The following is a 21,254-nucleotide window of genomic DNA, read 5'->3' on the forward strand; positions in this document are numbered from 1 at the left end:
TAAGAACATATTATGAGCAATGATATGCCAACAAATTAAGCAATCTGGAAGAAATGGATGCATTCCTAGAAATATATAAACTACTAAAACTGAACCAGAAAGAAATAAAAAACCTGAACAGACCCATAAACAGCAAGAAAATTGAAGCAGTAATTAAAAATCTCCCAACAAACAAGAGTCCAGGACCAGATGGCCTCCCAGCAGAATTCTACCAAACATTTAAAGAAGAATTAATGCCTATTCTTCTGAAGCTATTTCAAAAAATAGAAAAGGAAAGAAAATTCCAAAACTCTTTTTATGAGGCCAGGATTACCTTGATACCAAAACCAGATGAAGACCCCACCAAAAAGGAGAATTACAGACCAGTATCCCTGATGAACATGGATGCCAAAATTCTCACCAAGATACTAGCCAATAGGATCCAACAGTACCCTAAAAGGATTATTCACCACATGCAGAAGAATGAAACTGGACCATTTCCTTACACCACACACAAAAAAATAGACTCAAAATGGATGAAGGACCTCAATATGAGACAGGAATCCATCAAAATCCTAAAGGAGAACACAGGCAGCAACCTCTTTGACCTCAGCCACAGCAACTTCTTCCTAGAAACATCGCCAAAAGCAAGGGAAGCAAGGGCAAAAATGAACTATTGGGACTTCATCAAGATAAAAAGCTTTTGCACAGCAAAGGAAACAGTCAACAAAACCAAAAGACAACCGACAGACTGGGAGAAGATATTTGCAAATGACATATCAGATAAAGGGCTAGTATCCAAAATCTATAAAGAACTTATCAAACTCAACACCCAAAGAACAACTAATCCAATCAAGAAATGGGCAGAAGACAGGAACAGACATTTTTCCAAAGAAGACATCCAAATGGCCAACAGACACATGAGAAAGTGCTCAACATCGCTCGGCATCAGGGAAATCCAAATCAAAACCTCAATGAGCTATCACCTCACATCAGTCAGAATGGGTTAAAATGAACAAGTCAGGAAACGACAGATGTTGGCGAGGATGCAGAGAAAGGGGAACCCTCCTACACTGTTGGTGGGAATGCAAGCTGGTGCAGCCACTCTGGAAAACAGTATGGAGGTTCCTCAAAAAGTTGAATATAGAGCTACCCTATTACCCAGCAATTGCACTACTGTGTATTTACCCCAAAGATATAAATGTAGTGATCTGAAGGGGCACCTGCACCCCAATGTTTATAGCAGCAATGTCTACAATAGCCTAACTATGGAAAGAGCTTGGATGTCCATCAACAGATGAATGGATAAAGAAGATGTGGTATATATATACAATGGAATATTATGCAGCCATCAATAAAACGATATCTTGCCATTTGCAATGATGTGGATGGAACTAGAGGGTATTACATTAAGCAAAATAAGTCAATCAGAGAAAGATAATTATCATATGATCTCACTGCTATGAGGAATTTGAGAAACAAGACAGAGGACCATAGGGGAAGGGAGGAAAAAATGAAACAAGATGGAACCAGAGAGGGAGGCAAACCATAAGAGTATCTTAATCTCAAGAAAAAAAATGAGGGTTGCTGGAGTGGTGGGGGGTGGGAGGGATGGGGTGGTTGGGTGATGGACATTGGGGAGGGTATGTGCTATGGTGAGCACTGTGAATTGTGTAAGACTGATGAACCACAGACCTGTACCTCTGAAACAAATAATACATTATATGTTAAAAAAAAAAAAAGAAGAAGAAGAAGAAGATAGTAGGAAGGGAAAAATGAAGTTGGGGAAATCAGAGGGGGAGAAGAACCATGAGAGACTATGGACTGTGAGAAACCTACTGAGAGTTTTAGAGTGGAGGGGTGGGGGATGGGTACACCCAGTGATGCGTATTAAGGAGGGCACATACTGCATGGAGCACTGGGTGTTACACACAAACAATGAATCATGGAACACTACATCAAAAACTAATGATGTAATGTATGGGGACTAACATAACATAATAAAATAAAATAAAATAAAGGATTATTCACCACAACCAAGTGGGATTTATACCACATTCCAAATGGGCTGCAAGGGTGGTTCAACATCTGCAAATCAACAAGTGTGATACATCACATAAATAAAAGAAAGGACAAGAACCATATGATTCTCTCAATCGATACAGAAAAAGCTTTTGACCAAATACAGCTTCTTTCTTGATTAAAACTCTTCACGGTATAGGGATAGAGGGAACATCCCTTAATACTATAAAAGCCATATACAAAAAGCCCACAGAGAATATCATTCTCAATGGGGAAAAACTGAGAGCTTTTCCCCTAAGGTCAGGAACACAACAGGGATGTCCACTCTCACCAGTGTTGTTCAACATAGTACTAGAAGTCCTAGCCTCAGTCAGCAATAAGACAACAAAAAGAAATTAAAAGTATCCAGATTGGCAAAGAAGAAGTCAAACTCTCATTCTTCACAGATGACATGATTCTCTATGTGGAAAACCCAAAAGACTCCACCCCCAAATTGCTAGAACTCATACATGAATTCAGCAAAGTGGCAAGATATAAAATCAATGCACAAAGTCAGCTGAATTTCTATACACTAACAATAAGACAGAAGAAAGCGAAATTAAGGAGTCGATCCCATTTACAATTGCATCCAAAACCATAATATACCTAGGAATAAACCCAACCAAATAGGTAAAGGATCTGTACTCTGAAAACTATAGAAAACACTCATGAAAGAAATTGAGGAAGATACAAAGAAATGGAAAAATATTTCATGCTCATGGATTGGAAAAACAAATATTGTTAAAATGTCTATGTTACCTAGAGCAATCTTCACATTCAATGCAATCCCTATCAAAATACCACCAACTTTTTTCACAGAGCTGGAACAAATAATCCTAAAATTTGTATGGAACCAGAAAAGACCCTGAATAGCAAAAGAATGTTGAAAAAGAAAACCAAGGCTGGTGGGATCACAATTCTGAATTTCAAGCTCTACCACAATGCTACAATCATCAAGACAGTATGGTACTGGCACAAAAACAGACATATAAATCAATGGAACAGAATAGAGAACCCAGAAATGGACCTTCATCTCTATGGTCAACTATCTTGACAAAGCAGGAAAAAATATCCAAAGGACAAATGACAGTCTCTTCAACAAATGGTTTTTGGAAAACTGGATGACCACATGCAGAAGAATGAAACTATCATTTTCTTGCACTCAAAATGGATGAAAGACCTCAATATGAGACAGGAATCCATCAAAATCCTAAAGGAGAACAGAGGCAGCAACCTCTTTGACCTTGGGTGCAGCAACTTCTTATTAGACATGTCACCAGAGGCAAGGAAAACTAAAGCAAAAATGAACTACTGGGACTTCATCAAGATAAAAAGACTTGCACAACAAAAGGAAACAGTTGACAAAACCAAAAGACAACCTACAGAATGGGAGAAGATATTGGCAAATGTCTTATCAGACAAAGGCTAGTATCCAAATCTATAAAGAACTTATCAAACTCAACACCCCAAAAACAAATAATCCCATCAAAAAACGGGAAGAAGACATGAACAGACATTTCTGCAAAGAAGACATCCAAATGGCCAACAGACACATGAAAAGATGCTCAACATTACTCATCATCAGGGAAATAGAAATCAAAACCACAAAGAGATACCACCTCACACCAGTCAGAATGGCTAAAATTATCAGAAAATGACAGATGCTGGTGAGGATGCGGAGAAAGGGGAACCCTCTAACACTCTTGGTGGGAATGCAAGCTGTTGCAGCCACTCTGGAAAACAGTAGGGAGGTTCCTCAAAAAGTTAAAAATAGAGCTACCCTATGACTCAGCAACTGCACTACTAGGTATTTACCCAAAGGATACAAACAGTGCTCTGAAGGGGCACCTGCACCCCAATGTTTACAGCAGCAATGTCCACAACAGCCAAACTATGAAAAGAGCCCAGATGTCCATCGGCAGATGAATGGATAAAGAAGATGTGATACACACACACACACACACACACACACTGGAATATCACTCAGCCATCAAAAAAATGAAATCCTGCCATTTGCAATGACATGGATGGAACTAGAAGTTATTATGCTGAGTGAAACAGGTCAATCAGAGAAAGACATGTTATTTCACTCATATGTGGAATTGAAACAAAACAGAAGATCATAAGGGAAGGGAGGGAAAAATAAAATAAGACGAAATCAGAGAGGGAGACAAACCATAAGAGACTCTACAGGGAAAAAACTGAGGGTTGCTGGAGTGGATTAGGGTGGGGGGATGGGGTAACTGGGTAACGGGCATTAAGGAGGACACGTGATGTGATGAGCACTGGGTGTTATATGCAACTGATGAATCACTGAACCTAAATTAATTAGGTTAATTAATCAAATTTAAAATTTTTTAAATGTCCAAAATAGATAAATAAACAAAAAAAGATGTTTTGGTCATACAAAATGATTATACCGATAATATTTTTAAATTATTTGTTGTGATTGTAGTTTTTTTAATGCTTACAAAGTATTCTCCATTTGAGATTATACACACATCATTCTTTCACATTTTCTCTGAGTATTTTTATTTTCATGTTTCTATCATTTAAACGTGTTCTATCTTAAATTTATTTTGTTAAAAGCATGAATAAGGGGGCACCTGGGTGGCTCAGTCGTTAAGCGTCTGCCTTCAGCTCAGGTCATGATCCCAGGGTCCTGGGATCCAGCCCCGCATCGGGCTCCCTGCTCCGCAGGAAGCCTGTTTCTCCCTCTCCCTCTCCCCCTGCTTGTGATCCTGCTCTCACTGTGTCTCTCTCTGTCAAATAAATAAATAAAATCTTTAAAAAAAAAAGCATGAATAAGTTTGCAGGGCTTTATTTTTCACAGATGGTTTCTTAGTTGTTCTCCTACAAAAACCATTATCTCCATGGCAAATACTATTTCCAGCAGAGAAAAAATAAAGTAATATAAAATAATTATATAATCAAGAAAGTTGAAATAAAGGAATTTGAAGACAACTGCACTAGAATTTCAGGAATATACATTTCTCAAGGACTAATGAACATTTTTTTAAAGATGATATATGAAGTCATAAAAATAACACAATTAATAAAATCATGAAACTTAGAACATAATTCAAGACTTATTCTAGATCATTGGGTCACGTCCATTTCATTTAGAGAAAAATAAATACAGCAACCAAAAAGAAAACTTTAAAAAATACAAATCTTATGTGGAAATTAAGAAACGTATTCCTAAATAACAGAGATCAGAAGAAATTCAATGGAAATTAGAAAAACTTTAGAGTTGACTAATAATTAAGATTCCATATTTGGAATTGTAGCTAGGATGGAAATTAGAAAGAGAAGTATGGCCTTGGATAGTTACATTAGATTAAAAGAATGGGTGAAAGTTAATTTGATAAGAATTGGATTTATTATGAGAGATGACAGCAGGATAGAATAGATCCAAAGTAAGAGGAAAGGTGTAAAGCAGAAAAATTGAAATAGGAAAGAGATGTGTCTAATATAATATGTATAAACAAGGCAGAAAGGATGTTCTGGAAAACTGGAAACTGAAAAAATTTTGTTTAAGATTTTTTTAAAAGCAAAGTATAGAATAATTAAAATGGTATAGAAAACAAAAAGTTAAAAAGAGGAAAATACAAACTAAAATTCCTAGATAAATTAAGTTTAAAAAAGGAAATGATAACCTGAATAATTCTATAGTTATTAAAGAAAATGGATCAGCACAAGTAAAAATATATTCCTTAAAATAAAACACAGCCATGGTGACTTTAATATTTGTGTTTTACCAAATATTATTTAAAAAATTCAAATTAGAAAAATGAGATTGAGAACATATGGAGAAATATCATAATGTGTTGTATGAGGCTGGCATAACTCATCAAAATCTAACAACAGCAAACACAACAAAATTATAGTCTAATTTAACTCATAAATATAGATACAAATTTTCTACGCAACGCATTAGCAAACAAAATCAATAAATATATTAAAAAATAATACATGATTGTCTTAGTCCATTCAGGCGGCTGTAACAAAATGCAACAGACTTATAAACAACAAAAATTTATTGCTTACAGTTCTGGAGGCTGAAAGTCAGAGATCAGGTGCCAGCATAGTCAGGGAGGGCCCTCTTCCAGGTTGCAGACTCTCATTATACACTCACATGGTGGAGTGGGCTAGGCAGCTCTGTGGGATTTCTTTTATAGAAACACTAACCTCATTCATGAGGGTTCCACCCTCATGACCTAATCACCTTCCAAAGGTCCCACTTCCAAATACCATCACCTTTGGGTGTTATGATCTCAATATACAAATTCTGGTGGACACAAACATGCAGACCATAGCAATGATCAAGTTGATTTTGTCCCAGTAAAGCAAATTTCATTTACCATTGCATAAATGTGTCAATGCAATTCAACACTAAGCAAATAAAGGAAAAGTGTCATTCGATAATCTCAATAGCTGTAGTAAAATGTTTGGGAAAATTCAGCACTTATTCATGAATAATTAACAAAAACTAGATATATGTGGCCCTTTAATAAAAACCTGTCTATAATGTATCCATAAGAAATACCTGCTGAACAATGAACTTTTGCAAGGGTGTGTTTAAAACTAGTACTTGATTTGGATGCTCGTTATAATAATTTGTTTCAAACATTTTTCTTTATGTCCCAACCAGTGTAGGAAGGGAAGAAAAATAAATAAAAGTTGTAAATATTGAAAAGGATGAAATAAAGTTATTATTATTTATAAATGATATAATTCATATAGAGAGAAGATCAGAACTATTTATAAATAAATTATTAAAATCAATGAAAGTTTAGCATTTGACTAATGATAAAATCATTATACAAAATCAATTCCATGAATCCCAGCAATATAACATTAGAGATTTTATTTTTTTAACATTAGAAATTTCAAATTGATATTTATCACTAATAATAGCATAAATACATAAATTATTTGAAAATAAATCAAATAAAATATGAACCATATAATAGAAAATAAAACATTTAATTTCAAGGAAAATGTGAATATTTGTTCTTTAAGTTACCATGAAATCATCTTTAAATTATCATAATATCTTCATATACATGGACAGACCTTGATGAAGCTTCCTAGGTTGTTTGCTATTTTAAGAAACAAACTCAGTAAAATTATGTGACAGTATTTAGGGTTTATCTTATGCTTTAAAGGTTCAATAAGACAAGACTCTGAGTTTTCTTCTAAATATGTTTAACATGAAATTATTTATCAACAACACATGTTAGAGGAAGGAATTATGTCACAGCCTTAGCTCTGTTTGACTTTATCACCATGGGGAACAAGAGGAAATCCCTTTCCTTCTCAGAGCTTGGGATCCCCCTCTTACTTGATTGGGTAGATGATTATATCATAATTAAATTCCACTTGTATAATTCTATCATTTCTTAACCCAGGTTTTACCTGTGGTCTCTAGACTTTTAGAGACAATGTTAGGCTTGGCTGTGGATGTTCAAATCATTTTTTAAGATATCTATAAATCTTAAGGCAAGAGAAGCTTTGGTGAGATTATATTTTCATATTGCTGCTTGCTAGGATTTTCTGTATTCAGTGGCTGTTCTTTTATCTGGGTCATGCATCATACAAAGAGGAGATATACTTCTTAACAATTCCAAAAAAGGGAAAAAAAAAAAAAAGAAGATGGGAAGGAAGAAAGGAGGGAGGGAGAGAAACCATACAACAAATAATCTAATGATGAGTGTCTGCATAATAGAGTACATTTATTATTTGGAGACCATAGGGAGTCATAACATTGATTCTGGCATGGTAGACAATTAAATAACATATTATATTCCTGTTCCAAAGTACTTTCATTTATTTGCCACCAAGGGTTTCCAACCAACTCTGTCACACATATGCAGCCACCATTGATTCTGTAAATCTTGCTCACTCCAGATCATTCCCCTCCTTTTGTCTTTCTTTTTTTTTTTTTAAAGATTTTATTTATTTATTTGAGACAGAGAGAATGAGAGGGAGGAGGGTCAGAGGGAGAAGCAGACTCCCTGCCGAGCGTGGAGCCCGATGCGGGACTCGATCCTGGGACTCCAGGATCATGACCTGAGCCAAAGGCAGTCGCTTAACCAACTGAGCCACCCAGGTGCCCCTTGTCTTTGTTTTTCTTTTTCTTGGTTTGCTCTGAATTCCAAATGTTTTTACCATCTATAATGTTCAACATTTTAATTATTTTCAGCTCATCACAAATTTGTCTGGCAAACACATTAATGCACACAGAAGGACATTTCAATTAAGCAGATCAGCCCACCTTACAAAAAATGATTGGTCATTAATGACAGCATTTTTCATTATAATTCTAAATAAGAATAATTCATTATGGAACATGGGAACTTGGAGCATAGCAGTAGCAGCAGCTAGACAAATCTTAGAAGAGTTAATTATAAGAAACAAAAGCTAAGAAGGAGAAATTTTTATCTTTGCAAGCAGACAATATATATTTTTAGGATCCTCAAAAAAAGAAGAGGATAAATTAATATTTTTTCACTGTAACTTCAAACAAATTAAATTTTTAAAATTAATACCAAAAAAGTCACAATTTTTTAAAAATGTTAAATTCTTTTGAAATAGTAGCAGAATTGGTGTCAATGTGGGAGGGCAACTTTGAATGGATGCATTTCTGAGGATCCCTGGGAATCTATGCAAATTATTGGTTAATATCTTAACAAATTTAGCTACCTATAAAACAAAGAAACTACTGTGGTAAATGTTTAGAATAACTAAAGGAATACTGCTTTTAATAAATATAACTAGAGAAATTCAGGATATGTCATTTGTTGATCCCATTTTAAGAAATCACTTTGAGCATTATGTAGCCAGTTATTACCTAGCATTTTAAAAATTCCCTTAGTCACAGCTTTAAGGAAAATATATGCAATAGCTTTAGTTCTGCTGATATATACCAGAAAATACCAAAATCAGATTTGTCAATTTAGTATGTTTAGATTTTATTATTAAATAAATAGAAATCCCATAGAAATCTTGGGGTCTGAATCTTTTGAGTACTATCTTAAACATTCTTTGATTTATTAAACTACTTTGGCCATGTAGTGGCTCTTTTTTCTGAACAGTATTAATTTTCTTTTTCTTTTCAAGATTTTATTTATTTATTTATTTGAGAAAGCGAGAATGAGAGAGAGAGAGAGAACACATGAGAGGGGGCAGGGTGAGAGGGAGAAGCAGACTCCCTGCTGAGCAGGGAACCCAATGCGGGACTCGATCCCGGGACTCCAGGATCATGACCTGAGCCAAAGGCAGTCGCTTAAACAACTGAGCCACCCAGGTGTCCCAAACAGTATTAATTTTCTATTGATTGACTGATTTCTGTACCCTTGTACCACCCTCTTTCTATTCCCTCCCACATACACCAGCCCCTAGCAACCACTTTTCTACTCTTTGTTTCTATGAATTCAATTTGTTTAAATTCTACATACAAGTGATACCTCACAGAATTTGTTTTCTCTGTCTGACTTGTTTTACTGAGCACAATGCCCTCCAGATTCATCCATATTGTTGCAGAAGACAGAATTTCTGTTTTTTTAAAGGCTGAGTAATTTTCCATTGGATATATATGACATTTTGCTTATCCATTCATTTGTGGATGGGTACAGGTTGTTTCCATATCTTGGCTATTGTGAATAATGTTGCAATGAACACTGGACTGCAGGTATCTCTTTGAGATCATGGTTTTAACTCCCTTGGATATATACCCAGAAGTGGGATTGCTGGATCATATGGTAGTTTTTTTTTTTTAACTTTTTAAGGAAACTCCATACTCTTTCCCATAGTGGCTGTACCAGTTCATATTCCCACCAGCCATGTACAAGGGTTCTCTTTTTCCATGTATTCATCAGAATTTTCTATCCCTTATCTTTTTGGTAATAGGCATCCTAACAAGTACAAGGTGATATCTCATTATAGTTTTGACTTGCATTTCCCTGATGATTACTGATGTTAATTTTTCCATATACTTGTTGGCTATTTGTATGTTTTTGGAAAATGTTCAGGTCCTTTGCCGATTTTTTAATTTATTTATTTTTATAGAGTTGCATGAGTTCCTGTACATTTTGTATATTAACCTATCACGTGATATATGCTTTGCAAATATTTTCTCCCATCCCATATATTGTCTTTTCACTCTGCTCATTTTTGATTTGTTTTGTTTTTGTTTTTGTTTTGCTGTACAGAGAGGCTTTTTAAATATTGCCTTTGAGGGCACCTGGGTGGCTCAGTTGCTTAAGCGTCTGCCTTCAGCTCAGGTCATGATCCCAGAGTCCTGGGATGGAGTCCCACAATGGACTCCCTGCTCAAGGGAGAGTCTGCTCTCCCTCTGCTCCTCCCCCCTTCATGCCCTCTCTCTCTCTCATTCTCTCACTCTCTCTCTCCCAAATAAATAAATAAAATATTTTAAAAATAAATAAATAAATAATGCCTTTGATTGGGAGTAGAGTTTCATATTCATGATGATATTTCAGAATAATGGTACATTTAAAAGTTTACACCTGAGTGGTGTTTATCATAAATATCTCACAAGTGTATGTAATGCCTAATATTATGTACAATGCTTAATACTAAGATGATATTATCAGAGGAATTAAACAAATGCATTGAAAGATTTCAAAATTATTATAAACAAACTTGGAATAGATGACTAAACATGATACAAATGGAATATGAAAGCAACTAATAACTGTGTAAATAAATATTTATTTCTTATGCATGTTAGTGGACAGCTCAAGTACCAAGCGATTTATGTAAAAACTCCTACTTCAATAAAATGTGTTCACTAGTGATGTATGTGTGTGCCAGGGTCCAAGACAGAGTAGGAGGCAACCTGTGCCAGCTTCTTAGCAGCATTTACAGAAAATGCACACAGCTGGCTGCTGTGAGATTCCTTTGCTTTCTGTTGTGATGTTGGGTCAGGCAGCCTGGTTTTAGTCATATAAGAGGAATTTAAAAGACCTCTTATTCGCATAATTGTGTGGTTTCACCGAGACCAGGGTGTCTCACAGATTTCTTGGTCATCAAAATCTGAATCCAGTAAGTCCTCCATGACAGAAAGGACCCTGTGGGGTGCCTGCACTTTGTCTTTTGTGACTGTGTATGCTTCACTCTCACTTAAGCTTTACACGAGCATACCTTGTGGGATTTCAGAAGTCCTTCAATTTCCCTGGCACTGCGTAATTGCAAGTAGTAATACCATTGTGCACATTTTACAAATCTAAAATATAGATAATTCTTCACTTTATGGTCAGGAATAACAAGAGTGTCCATTATCACCCCTGCAATTGAATATTGTTCTGATAGTTACGGTCAGTGCAATAAAAAAATTAATAGAAATGCAAGATGCAAATATATACAATATATACATGATTGTATATAACAAGGAAATTTAACAGAAACAACTGAGAAAACTCAAATTTGAGAGAGCTTAATAGAGTGAACTGTGTTTCGGGTCTCTGCAACCACGCTCATGCCCTTCGCTGGAAGGACTCACGGGACTCAGGAAAGCAGTTAGACTCATGTTGCAGTTTATTACAAGGAAAGAGATTAAAATCAGAAAGGGAAAAAGGTGCATGGGTAAAAGTCCAGGGGAAACCAGGCACAAGTTTCCAAGCATGGTCTCCCAGGGGAGTCACATGGACATGCTTAATTCTCTCAGCAAGAATGTATGACAGCCTGCACAAAGTGCTACCAAGCAGACTCACCCAAGCTTTCATGTTCAGGATTTTAATTGGGAGGTCAGACACATTGGCAAGCAGCAACTATGTGGTTTCATTAGCATTGCTTTTGAATTAACTAATTTCTCTTAGAAAACCATCAGATTTCTTTTTTTTTTAAGATTATTTATTTATTTAGTTGACAGAGAGAGACACAGCAAGAGAGGGAACACAAGCAGGGGGAGTGGGAGAGGGAGAAGCAGGCTCCCCACTTAGCAGGGAACCCGACACGGGGCTCTATCCCAGGACCATGGGATCATGACCTGAGCCAAAGGCAAACGCTTAACGACTGAGCCACCCAGGCGCCCCAAAAACCATCAAATTTCTATAGTAGGTTTGGAATTGTAGAAAATTAGCATAATTGTGTAACAAGTTCTTCAACTATAGGAAGGAATTATTTTTGGTTTATATAATAAGTACTTTTTTAAGTCATACTAACAATGCCATCCATTATTCTAGGCTGAGACTATTGTGTAAACAACGCAAACAAGTCCACCATTCTCTTGGAATGTATATTATGCCTCTCTATTGGTGAATAAAGGATCAACGTTAATGTGAATTGAATACATTTATGGTTTTTATATATCACTATGTTAATTTTTCTGCCTCAAAACCTGCACCTCTACATCAATCTCGACAAATCAAATAGGTAATTACTGAGCATGTAGGTACATACAAAGCAGTCTCCCAGGTGCTGTGAATATATGTGCAGTTTATAACTAAGTTAGATTAAAAAAAATTAATACATAAAAAAATACATTATTTCACCTATCACAAGATAAGATATGAATATAAATACATTATTAAAATCCATTTTTGGGGGCGCCTGGGTGGCTCAGTCGTTAAGCGTCTGCCTTTGGCTCAGGTCATGATCCCAGGGTCCTGGGATCCAGCCCCGCATGGGGCTCCCTGCTCCGTGGGAAGCCTGCTTCTCCCTCTCCCACTCCCCCTGCTTGTGTTCCCTCTCTCGCTGTGTCTCTCTCTGTCAAAATAAATAAATAAATAAATAAATAAATAAATAAATAAATAAATAAAAATCTTTAAAATCCATTTTTTATTCTGTACTTGGGACCCAATTACCAATATTGCTGATACTTTAAACAACACTATATGTTAGGTTTGATGATCTTTGCTTTATATATATGGAACCTAAGACTAGGAGAACTGAAGTATTCTGAGAGACATAAAAATAATACGTATCAGAACTTGGAATAAATATCTACAAAACTCAGATCCTTTATATCAGTACTTGTCAAAAGATTGCAATGAAGGAACACAGATCCACTGAGGGCCAATACTTTTGTGAACTACAACAAAACTAAACTACTAGAAATATAAAAATTTCTAAATTATGTAAAAATATAAGCCAAATTTATTAGATTCCACTTAAAACACATAAGTGTTGTATGAAAGGAGAGAGGGTTAACACTCCCCTTGGGCCTGACAACACCCATATGGTGAAGGTATTGCCACCTATTTCATGGCATCTAACCATTATTTGGGGGGCCCTGGCTGTCTCAGTCGGTGGATCATGCGACTCTTGATCTTGGGGTTGTGGGTTCATGCCCCACACTGGGTGTAGATATTACTTTTAAAAATTAAATTTAAGATGAACATGGATGCAAAAATTCTCACCAAAATACTAGCCAATAGGATCCAACAGTACATTAAAAGGATTATTCACCACGACCAAGTGGGATTTATCCCTGGGCTGCAAGGTTGGTTCAACATCCGCAAATCAATCAACGTGATACAATACATTAACAAAAGAAAAAACAAGAATCATATGATCCTCTCAATAGATGCAGAAAAAGCATTTGACAAAGTACAGCATCCTTTCTTGATCAAAACTTCAGAGTATAGGGATAGAAGGTACATACCTCAATATCATAAAAGCCATCTATGAAAAACCTACAGCAAATATCATGCTCAATGGGGAAAAACTGAGAGCTTTCCCCTTAAGGTCAGGAACGCGGCAGGGATGTCCATGATCACCACTGCTATTCAACGTAGTATTAGAAGTCCTAGCCACAGCAATCAGACAACAAAAAGAAATCAAAGGCAAAGAAGAAGTCAAACTCTCACTCTTTGCAGATGATATGATACTTTATGTGGAAAACCCAAAAGACTCCACCCCAAAACTGCTAGAACTCATACAAGAATTCAGTCAAGTGGCAGGTTATAAAATCAATGCACAGAAATCAGTGGCATTCCTATACACCAACAACCAGACAGAAGAGAAATTAAGGAGTCGATCCCATTTACAATTGTACCCCAAACCATAAGATACTTAGGAATAAATCTAACCAAGAGACAAAAGATCTGTACTCAGAAACCTATAAAATACTCATGAAAGAAATTGAGGAAGACACAAAGAAATGGAAAATCATTCCATGCTCATAGATTGGAAGAACAAATATTGTGAAGATGTCAATGCTACCTAGAGCAATCTACACATTCAATGCAATCCCCATCAAAATACCATCCACTTTTTTCAAAGAAATGGAATAAATAATCCTAAAATTTGTATGGAATCAGAAAAGACCCCGCATAGCCAGAGGAATGTTGAAAAAGAAAGGCAAAGCTGGCGGCATCACAATTCCGGACTTCCAGCTCTATTACAAAGTTGTAATCATCAAGACAGTATGATACTGGCACAAAAACAGACACATAGATCAATGGAACAGAATAGAGAGCCCAGAAATGGACCCTCAAGTCTATGTTCAACTAATCTTTGACAAAGCAGGAAAGAATGTCCAATGGAACAAAGACAGTCTCTTCAACAAATGGTGTTGGGAAAATTGGACAGCCACATGCAGAAGAATGAAACTGGACCATTTCCTTACACCACACACAAAAATAGACTTAAAATGGATGAAAGACCTAAATGTGAGACAGGAATCCATCAAAATCCTAAAGGAAAACACAGGCAGCAGCCTCTTCGACTTCAGCCACAGCAACTTCTTCCTAGAAACATCACCAAAGGCAAGGGAAGCAAGGTCAAAAATGAACTACTGGGACTTCATCAAGATCAAAAGCTTTTGCACAGCAAAAGAAACAGTCAACAAAACCAAAAGACAACTGATAGAATGGGAGAAGATATTTGCAAATGACATGTCAGATAAAGGGCTAGTATCCAAAATCTATAAAGAACTTATCAAACTCAACACCCAAAGAACAACTAATCCAATCAAGAAATGGGCAGAAGACAGGAACAGACATGTGTCCAAAGAAGACATCCAAATGGCCAACAGACACATGAGAAAGTGCTCGACATCGCTTGGCATCAGGGAAATCCAAATCAGTAGAATGGCTAAAGTTAACAAGTCAGGAAACGACAGATGTTGGCAAGGATGCAGAGAAAGGGGAACCCTCCTACACTGTTGGTGGGAATGCAAGCTGGTGCAGCCACTCTGGAAAACAGTATGGAAGTTCCTCAAAAAGTTGAAAATAGAGCTACCATATGATCCAGCAATTGCACTACTGGGTATTTACCCCAAAGATACAAATGTAGGGATCCAAAGGGGTATGTGCACCCCGATGTTTATAGCAGCAATGTCCACAATAGCCAAACTGTGGAAAGAGCCAAGATGTCCATCGACAGATGAATGGATAAAGAAGAGGTGGGATATATATACAATGGAATATTATGCATCCATCAAAAAGAATTAGATCTTGTCATTTGCAACGACGTGGATGGAACTGGAGGGTGTTATGCTGAGCAAAATAAGTCAATCAGAGAAAGACATGTATCATATGACCTCACTGATATGAGGAATTCTTAATTGCAGGAAACAAACTGAGGGTTGCTGGAGTGGTGGGGGGTGGGAGGGATGGGGTGGCTGGGTGATAGACATTGGGGAGGGTATGTGCTATGGTGAGCACTGTGAATTGTGCAAGACTGTTGAATCACAGATCTGTACCTCTGAAACAAATAATGCAATATATGTTAAGAAAAAAAAAAGAAGAAGAAGATAGCAGGAAGGGGCACCTGGGTGGCTTAGTTGGTTAAGCGACTGCCTTCGGCTCAGGTCATGATCCTGGAGTCCCGGGATCAAGTCCCACATCAGGCTCCCTGCTCAGCAGGGAGTCTGCTTCTCCTTCCAACCCTCCCACCTCTCATGCTCTCTCTATCTCATTCTCTCTCAAATAAATAAATAAAATCTTTAAAAAAAAAAAAAAGAAGATAGCAGGAGGAGAAGAATGAAGGGGGGAAATTGGAGGGGGAGATGAATCATGAGAGACGATGGACTCTGAAAAACAAACTGAAGGTTCTAGAGGGGAGGGGGATGGGAGGATGGGTTAGCCTGGTGATGAGTATTAAAGAGGGCACATTCTGCATGGAGCACTGGGTGTTATGTACAAACAATGAATCATGGAACACTACATCAAAAACTAATGATGTAATATATGGTGATTAACATAACAATAAATTTTTTTAATTAAATTTAAAAATTTTCTGTCAAATTATTAAACAAATTCCAAAATTTATCTCAATTGCTGTACTTTTCTCATCAAAAAAATGGTAACAAATGGTTTGTAGTGCTACCCTGCTCTTCAAGCTATACTTAGGACTGCTCTCCACTCTGCCACATTCTGGACACATCCAGAGTGCTCTGGTGGAAATTTTGATAGATATTTTGTATACAGGAAAAACTCCTGTATATGTATTATGAAATAAGATTTGAAGGCACAAATGTTCATGGTTGGGTAACAGTGGTAAATAAACATGTCCATTTAAAATAAAAACTGCCTTTGTTTTTTGAGACATCTATGGGAGATAGTTTGAACAGATTGAATGTGAACATACTTCTGTTTAGGAATCTGAGTTTGATCTTACAGTAAATAAGGAAAATTATATGCATTTATCTTTGAAGAGATTCCTTTTCAGGGTGAATACATGATGCTAGAGTACTTTCCATTTGGTACATATATATATGTTGAAGTGAAGAACATTGCATAGGCCTATAAGAATTTACTTATATGTATTGTATTTATTGATACCTATCTAGAAAAAAAAAGTAGAACATTATTTTAGAAAGCAAACATGTTAGTGGTGTACTTAGAACTCAGCTAATCATGTTAATTGGTTTATTTATAACTGGTTCCAAAGATAGTATATTATTTAAAGAGAAAAATAAGCATTGAGATAATTAAGCATGAAATTTGGAAATACAGTGATTTAATCATTGAGGATTTCATTATTGATATATAGATGTAGCTTTTTATATGTTCATGTTATGTTGATAATAAACTGGTTCCATGATTCACAATCTAAAGTTGATCAACCAGTGTGCAGCTAAAGAAATAACTGTATATATTACTATTTTCTTGCATTTCTTAAAATATTAGAGATGAGAATGTATGTTGTTCATCTCTAGTCTTTACTACAATTTTTTAACCATATTGTTTTTATAGAACCTATGTAAGAATTTTGGTGAAATGAATTCTCTACCCAGGGAAAAATATGCAGTATTGATCCATGTGAGATTTTGTACAGATCACAAAAGGTATGGAGACCCTCGAAGCTCAATCTTTGACTCTACAGAGATCCAAAGTTTAAGAACTTTGATAGAAGGCTGGTCTGTCTGAATACGTCCTCCCCCTTAGAATGTCTGTTCTTTACCAAAAACCTTTAGTTAATATTACTCCCCAAATTCTCCAATGTTTCCTTCCATTTAAGCTAAGTATATATGTGGGATTTTTTTTTTCCTGTTTCTGTCCTCCCATTGACAGGAATCAGTAAAAGAGACATCTCCATTTAATTTCTTTATCATCACTCTTTATAGTAAATGAAACTAAATGAATAGTTAGTGTTAGGATAGGACCACAAAAGGAATAGTAGCTCAAAACTCATATTTTCACTAGTGAAATCTCATTGCATTTATTAATTCATCAAATAAAATCCTCTTTCCTTTTTGTTAATCATCTAATAAGATTGAATGAAAAACATAAGTTTATTCACTTATTTAAAATATATTTACTGAGTGCCTTCTATCTACCAGTGACTAATCTGACCATAAAATAGACAAAATATCATGTTCTCATGGTGACTTATGAAACAATGGGCATAATGAATAAGTATTTTTATGTAGGATATTAGAGGGTGATAAATTATTTATGAAAAGTTGGACCAGGAAAGTGAGCTAAGACTTCCCAGGGTATGGGAGTAGTTCTAATTTCAAGAAGGATTATCTGGGCAGAACTCATTGAGAGAACGATAGGAAGAGGACCTGGCAAGTATGAATGTTCAATGGTGAGAACTAGAAATTGAGGAACACTCAGTGTAACTAATGTGGAGGAATGAAGGAAAGAGTAGTAGGAGATAAAGTCAGAAAGGAAAAGAGGGTGAGGAGGGTGGGGACTACCATAAAGACCTTCACTTTTACTTTTGAGTGAAAAGAGGAGAAACTGAATGATTTTCAGTATAAGAGCAGATTATTTACCTTTCAAAAGGTGCATCCTGTAATGTACAAAGTAAGAAGTGTGGCCAAATTTGGAGGCTATTACACTAATGAATGTGAAATATGATAATGATTGGGCACAAGGTGACAGCAGTGAAATTAGTGAAAAATAGACAGATTTTGCACATATTATGAAGGCAGAACCAACATATTTCCTGAATTCCTTGGTGTGGAATATGAGAAAAAGCAATGGATGAAATATGACTTCAAGATTTTACCTAAGCATCTTGAAGGATGAATTTCCCATCAAACTGGACTGGATAAAGTTGTGGATTGAGCAGATTTTTTATTTATTTATTTATTTTTATTCTTATGTTAATCCCCATACATTACATCATTAGTTTTAGATGTAGTGTTCCATGATTCATTGTTTGTGCATAACACCCAGTGCTCCATGCAGAATGTGCCCTCCTCAATACCCACCACCAGGCTAACCCATCTTCCCACCCCCCTCCCCTCTAGAACCCTCAGTTTGTTTTCCAGAGTCCATCATCTCTCATGGTTCATCTACCCCTCTGATTTCCCCCACTTCATTCTTCCCCTCCCGCTACCTTCTTCTTCTTCTTCTGGGGAGGGTATGTGCTCTGGTAAGCGCTGTGAATTGTGCAAGACTGCTGAATCTCAGCTCTGTACCTCTGAAACAAATAATGCAATATATGTTAAGAAAAAAAAAAAGAAGAGGATTGAGCAGATTTTAAGGAAAGGTCAGGAGTTGAATTTTGGAGTTCAGGAGTAAAGTCTGTATAGAGACATAAATTTAAATATCACCAGGATGTAGAAGAAATGTAAAGTCATAAAACTAAATGGATATCACAAATAGTGTGAGTATAGGGGGAGGGCTGAGTTCATAAGCACATAGAGTTATTTTTTTTCCCACATTGGAGTCGTGACCATGACTCCTCCTTTGCATTTTTGATTTATTGCTACTTATTAGTGAAATATCTTATTTTTTATCCATGTCATTCTGAAAACGATATTAACTCTAAAAAGTGAACATGTATACCCCATTATGATTGTATATGCATTCAGATAGCCATTGTCAAAAAAATAAATAAATAAACAACAACAAAAAAGCAGCAGAATCAGACCTGTAAATTCAGAAAACAAACTGATAGTTGCCAGAGGGGATATGGTGGGGAGGTTGGGCAAAATGGGTGAAAGGGAGTGGAAGCTATGCTTCCAGTTATGGAATGAATAAGTCATGAGAATAAAAGGTACAGCATGAGAAATATAGTCAATGATATTGTAATAGCAATATATTAGGATAGACAGTAGTTACACTTGTGGTGAACACAACATAATATATAAACTTGTCAAATCACTATGTTGCACACCTGAAACTAATGTATCATGGTGTGTCAACTATACTGAAAAAAAAAAGACTATACACTATAAAGTGAAATAATGCATTTTAAAATATATTTTAGTTCAAAATTTTCGCTAATGTTTCCTTAAAAATTTAAATTATTTGACTCTATTTCATGTCTTATGAGTACAGCAGTGGTTTGATCTAAAAATAAAATGCTAATCTTTAAGGGTTTAATTTTCTTGAAGAGCTAAGTTTTTTAAAGAAAATGAGACTTTATACTTCAGTCCCACAGCTGTGATACTATATATCTTTCTCCAACACAGTGTTACATTATTTAACCTTGATTCCAGGATTAGCCAGGTTTTCAAAATGATGGAAATATGCAAAAATATAAAGAATATTTATTAGAATGGCAAGAATCATAAGGGCAGAGATTTCTTTTTGCCATATATGTACCCTTGACATGTATAAGATTTCTTGGTACATGGTAGCCACTCAATATTTGTTGAAAGAATGAAAATTAAAATTACCATCTATCTCAGCTGCATCCTACTCTCTGCTAAAAGTACAATTTAAAAATCTGTTATTCCATTCATCGAATTGGTAGCAGGAACCACATTTCACTTTGACATGTTAACTGTTGATCTATAATTCTCTTTTAGCATTAGTAAGAAATCTTAGCCAATGCCTAGTCAAAATATCCTGTGTGTTAATCACAACGAGAATAGTAATGAGACCAAAAGGAAAATGCCAACAGTTACATTAAAGATAGATATTCTTTTAATGATAAATAAAACACCTAGAAAGAAATATCAAAAGTCAAAGCAGGAAGCTCTCAGATGCAAATATACGATTTCTGAGTTCCCCAATCCAGCACTAAATTTCACAGTTTTTCTAGGTAAAATTCACATTAAAAGCCTGGAGTTTAAACGTCACACTTAATAATATAGGAAAAAATAATATATCAATAAAAGGAGAATAGTCATTATGAGAATCTAATAAAACATAACTCAGTGAAGAGAATGATAATAAAATTCATCTTGCACCATCCCATAAAGATGTACTTGAATTATTTTGCTGGGTTCAGTCTAATTGTACAAATGGTCTTTACTGAGTGTAGATAGTTGCAATAATCACTTGAAATCATCCAACTGATTTCTTTTGGCTTAACTACTGTTTTTTAAATTTTGTACTCACAAAGAAAATGTCTATTACAATTTTGCTTCTCGTGTACTTTCTTACAGGTAGAGGGTTAACATTCAGTGCAAATTATATTCAAATCTACTTGACATTTAAATTTACCATTGACAGTGAGTAAAGTGTCATATTTTGTCCTTGAAGGTTTTGGAAATGTTTGTTACTTTGTTTCCTAGAGACCAATCAGCACAGATTGCTCTGAAAAGACTGTTTCTGGAGAAGTCATTCTACAATAGAAATTTACCAGAAAGTTACCATGGATGGTCCATTTCCAGGTACTTTTCTCATTCTAAAATCTAAATTCCATCCAAACTATGGGGAAATTACAGGCTGAAGTGACCAAGCCTTTAATTATGGAAAACTAAATATGCATCATTACCTAATTATTCTCAACATCAAGTGATTCTAGAATCTACTGATTTGAGCTAATTCCACATGAGTAACAAAGACATTCCCATAATGGAGTCATCTGAGATCTCAAATGAGCTGGTGATT

The 21,254-nt window shown here is 35.7% G+C and overlaps 1 pseudogene; it reads left to right on the forward strand.

The window, feature by feature from the left end:
• Positions 1-13,188: 13,188 nt before the first annotated feature.
• LOC123841320 (U6atac minor spliceosomal RNA) lies at positions 13,189-13,289 on the forward strand (annotated as a pseudogene).
• The last annotated feature ends 7,965 nt before the right edge of the window (positions 13,290-21,254 follow it).

The sequence above is a fragment of the Mirounga angustirostris genome, unplaced genomic scaffold (assembly GCF_029215605.1).
Source record: "Mirounga angustirostris isolate CCGP_5_RB_7025 unplaced genomic scaffold, mMirAng1.0.hap1 SCAF_2, whole genome shotgun sequence".
Taxonomy (NCBI): domain Eukaryota; kingdom Metazoa; phylum Chordata; class Mammalia; order Carnivora; family Phocidae; genus Mirounga; species Mirounga angustirostris.